We start from the raw sequence: 5269 nt of genomic DNA, 5'->3' as shown, positions 1-5269 counted from the left end.
GGATGGGCAAAATGCGTATTGATGGTCTAACAGGGAGAAGGGACAGGTACATGAGGAGCCAAAATTAGATTTTGGCAAAGCATGATGTTTGGAACTTTGATTGCCACAAAACAATATGCACTGTAACTTATGGGCAATTCAAAGGATTTTCAAGGATAGTTTTGATTATACTTACTTTTTTTTAATGGGCAGAGTTTAAACCCTAACTCTGGTAAGCTGTGATGGCACTATATGTTAAGTCTATCTACACATATGTTTGTTTCACGTCTACCTCTAAAAATAAAAAAAAGGTAGAATGTTCGTCAGACTCTGAGACACAGCTCAAATCTCAATGGGAGAGGAAAGCAAAGTTTGAAAACTGAGGGAATCTGGGATTCTCTCTGCTCTCCCTTCTAAGAAAATACCAGGTTTTCTTTGAGACCAACGCTCTCAACTCTCCTTATAAAGAGGTAGCTTTTGCAAAGGTAGAGGATTGTGTCCCACTGGCTTACATCATTCCATGTTTGCTCAGTCACTCAGTCTTGTATGACTCTGTGCAGCCCCTTGGGCTGTTGCTTGCCAGGCTCCTCTGTCCATGGAACTTCCCAGGCAAGATTACTGGAGTGGGGTGCCAATTTCCTACTCCAGGGGATCTTCCTGACCCAGGGATCAACCTCATGTCTCTTGCATCTCCTGCATTGGCCAGCTGATTCTTTAGCTGTGGGTCACTTGGGAAGCCTCCCTCATTTCATTTTTTAAAAATTAATTTTATTGAAGTATAGTTGATTTACAATGTTGTGTTAATTTTTGCTGTATGGCAAAGTGATCCAGTATATATATATACTTTTCATATTATTTTCCATTATGATTTATTATAGGATATTGGATATAGTTCTCTGAGCTAAAAACAGGACTTTGTTGTTTATCCATTCTATATATAATAGTTTGTACTTGATAATTCCAAACTCCCAATCCATCCCTCCCCCTTGGCAACAAGAAGTCAGTTCTCTATGTCTGTGGGTCTCAGTTTCCTTGATAAGTTCATTTGTGTCATATTTTAGATTCCACATTTAAGTGATATCATATGGTATTTGTCTTTTTCTTTCTCCCTTGGCTTAGCATGATAATCTCTAGGGCCATCCATGTTGCTACAATGACATTATTTCTTTTTTATGGCTGAACAGTGTTCCATTCATATCTATCTTTTTAATTTAGTTTATTGAATTCTATCTTAAAAGTACGTACCATATTCCATCTTGTAATGTCCAGTTTTGCCTTAATCAAATTGAAATTGGCAAACCTCAAAATGACTGTTGAAAAAGAAACCTGGGTTTTCCTCATTAATTCCCCTACTAGGCTCTGTTCTCTGTGACACCAGAGAATCTGCTAGAACACACATCTCTGCTCCACCCTAAACAGGGGTGGGCTAGGATAGGGTGGGGTGAGGTGGGGCGGGGACTGTGGGGAATGACCCACAACCTCCTTCCCAAGTCCTGGGCTTCTATTTCCAGCTTCTTGCTGCACGTTCCCCCAGGCACTTCACACCTAATGCCTCCACAACAAGAATTTAGTTTTCTTTGTGTCCTCCCTGTCCATCACCATTTACCAAGCTAGAAATCTCAGAATAGGCTTTAGAGCAGAGCACAGAAGAAGGGCTTGGGTTTGAATCCTGCCTTTGCCACTTAGTAGCTCTGTGACCTTAGGCAAGTTATTTGACCTCTTCATGCTTCAGTTGCCTCATGTATCAAATGGGGATAATAATGGTATTGCTTTATGGAGTTTTTGTGAGGAGTAATGAGGTAATGCATGTGACTGAAACACAGTAGATGCTTAAGAATGTTCACTAATACAGTCTTTTGGGTCGCAAAAGAGTCAGGCACAACTTAGTGACTAAACAACAAAATCTATTTCTACTATATCTTTGGCATTATCACCAGCCTCAGCTCTTTGATCTCCACATCCTACCCTCCCTAAATCCACCTGATTGCTCTCTAGATCCAATCGTCTCTCCAAGACTCTCAACATGTCTGTTGCCAGCTCTTTGGTTCAGGCCTTCATTTCTTGCCTAGACCAAAGTGTTTTCTCTGGTCACCCTTTGCTCATTTTGGCCAGTCTCAGCCAAACTTTACTTCCCCATTACACTGTGACTTAGACACACATTTTCTTTTTGTGATTGTCCCTTCCATATCTGACCTCAGTTTGGAAGGATTTTTCATTTTCCTCCTCCTACCTTTTAGCCGAGTCTCAGTTTCAAGTTTATTCCTGAGTGAATGAATCCTTTCTTGGCCTCACTAGCCTGAGAAGTGCTGTCCATTACATAATTTGGGCACCTTGGCCCACAAAACCCAGCAGTCTCTGAACTCCATTGACTTTTTCAGCATCCCTGTTTACACCACTTACCTATAACTTGTGCCCTCCTAGTCCCTTCTCTTACCCCCCAGGAAAAAAAATCTGCAGTGGAGTTGTTTTCCATTCCAGGAATTGGGCAAGGCTTTCTTCTGAAATAGGGCTTCCCTGGTGGTTTAGATAGTAAAGAATCTGCTTGCAATGCAGGAGATCCGAGTTCAATCCCCGGGTTGGGAAGATTCCCTGAAGAAGGAAATGGCTACCTACTTCACTATTCTTGCCTGGAGAATTCCATGGACAGAGGAGCCTGGTGAGCTACATACAGTCCATGGGGTGGCAGAGTCAGACACGACTGAGCGACTAACTCACTTTCACTTTCCTCTCACTTTCACTTTCCTCTGAAATGCCTTTCCTTCACTTTCCAGTAACTCACCCCCGATCCCCAACTGGCTTAGTTCAGTTCAGTCGCTGAGCCATCGTGTCTGACCCCATAGACTGCAGTCAGGCTTCCTAGTCCATCACCAACTCCCAGAGCTTGCTCAAACTCATGTCCATCAAGTTGGTGATGCCATTCAACTGTCTCATCCTTTGTTATCCCCTTCTCCTCCTACCTTCAACCTTTTCTAGCATCAGGGTCTTTTCCAATGAGTCAGTTCTTCGCATCAGGTGGCCAAAGTATTGGAGTTTCAGCTTCAGGATCAGTCCTTCCAATGAATATTCAGGACTGATTTCCTTTAGGATTGACTGGCTTGATCTCCTTGCAGTCCAAGGGATTCTCAAGAGTCTTCTCCAACACCACAGTTTAAAAGCATCAATGCTTCGGCACTCAGCTTTCTTAATGGTCCAACTCTCACATCCATACATGACTACTGGAAAAAAAAGTAACTTGAACTACACGGACCTTTGTTGGTAAAGTTAGTATCTCTGCTGTCTAGGTTTGTCATAGCTTTTCTTCAAAGGATCAAGTGTCTTTTAATTTCATGGCTGCAGTCACCATCTGCAGTGATTTTGGAGCCCAAGAAAATAAAGTCTGTCACTGTTTCCCCATCTATTTGCCATGAAGTGATGAGACCGGATGCCATTATCTTTGTATTTTGAATGTTGAGTTTTAAGCCAGCTTTTTCACTCTCCTCTTTCACTTTCATCAAGAGGCTCTTCAGTTCCTCTTTGCTTTCTGCCGTAAGGGTGGTGTCATCTGCATATCTGAGGTTATTGAAATTTCTCCCTGCAATTGCAATTTGATTTAGCTTGTGCTTTACCCAGTCCAGCATTTCGTATGATGTACTCTTTATATATAAGTTAAATTGGCAAGGTGACAATATACAGCCTTGATACTCCTTTCCCAATTTGGAATCAGTCCGTTGCTCCATGTCCGATTCTAACTGGTTAATTCCTTCTAATCCTTAGGTTCTTTACTTAGTCACCTGTTATTATATACCTGGCAAGTTACATACCTTCTTAGCACCAGGGACCGTCCATCACCCCCCTTTTTGTAATATTTTCCCCAGTTGTAGTCATAGATTTGTTAAGACTGATTTTATGTTCCCCACTATACATGGATGTAGGACTAGTGGCTCTGTACTCCCAGAACCTAACACTGTGTTGAAGAATGAATAAAGAATGTCTTCTTCACTCAGTAAACTCCAAGCCCGACCAAGCAATGTATAACAGAACCTGTCAGAATTTATTGTTGAAGAAATTACTGCAGGGGCCTCTATAATTCACCCAAGTTCTTCAAGTGACTTTTGGGCTTTGGGGACCAGCATATTAGTAGTATAGCTTGTGGTTAAGAACACGTGGTTTTTTACTTTCCCAACCTCAAGAAACACTGTGCTAATGGTCCCAGAGGAAGAGAGTAGCCACAAAAAGCAAGTACTAGGTTGAGAAGAGAAGTATCAACACAGACACAGTCTACAGATTTGTTGGGGGAAGCTGGAAATTAGCAGCTTGCATTAGTACCTAAAGATATTAATAACTGTGTGCCTCTCACTTTCAAGCCGAAAGTTTTGTCAGCGGTGCTTGCATAAAAACTTCCCATCTAAAAAGATTTCCTATTGATAGGAACTTGGACACAATGCGAGACTATTCCCTGGTGGTTTCTAAAGTCTCATATAAAAAGTACTTCTTGTTTTCACACAGAATACTATTTTTATGGAGGCTCTTACATGGAAATCCAGTTTAAGGTCTGACACTAGCCTTTGCTCCGGTATATACTTTGTATTTGTTAAGTACCCTGAATGACTTTCTTTTTATTTCTTAGGGAAAGAAAACCCATAGTCTCATTTAGCTTCCAGAGGAGGACACGGGGAAGGGCGTGCCACTACCCACTTTTCAGCTAAAATAAGCTTTTGAAAATCGTTCCGCTTTTGCTGAAGAGCAGCTCAAAGCTAAGGAAGGGGTTTGGACCTCTTCCCCTTTAGGGGTGGGGGGCTCAGGTCGGTGGCTGAGGCAGTCCGTTGCTTTTTCCTTTGGGGAAGAGTGGAGCTGGGAAGAGCCGGAGGAGGCGCTGTGTGAAACCAGCAAACGGAACAGGAGTGGGTAGACAGCGGGGCCGCCGCGCGGGACGACCCCTTGGGCCGCGGAACAAAGCCCCGCGCGGGGCGCGCAAAGCGGGTCCCAGACGCGGCAACGAAGCCCTGCTCCTCCCCAGGAGGGGACGGTTGCAGGCATGAGCGCGATGTTCAAGTGTTTGCCTGTCGCGAGGTCTTCAGTCACAGCAACTGTGCCCGCAGAGCCCGGGCGCCAACCGCCACCCTCGATACCCAGCACCTCGACCCGCGAAAGTCGCCGCCGGCCGCGCGAGCGCCTCTGCGCCTGCGCGCCCGTGGAAGCCCCGCCCCCTCCGGGCCGCCGGCGCGCGGGGCCGCGCCTCCTCATGGCGGCCGCCGCAGTGTGTGGTATTTAGCGGGAGCGCGCGGCGGGCTCGAGGACGCGCGAAACGGCG

This window comes from Dama dama, chromosome 4 (genome assembly GCF_033118175.1).
Source record: "Dama dama isolate Ldn47 chromosome 4, ASM3311817v1, whole genome shotgun sequence".
Taxonomy (NCBI): Eukaryota; Metazoa; Chordata; class Mammalia; order Artiodactyla; family Cervidae; genus Dama; species Dama dama.
The sequence above is the reverse complement of the archived record's forward strand: the minus strand, read 5'-3'. Positions refer to the sequence as shown.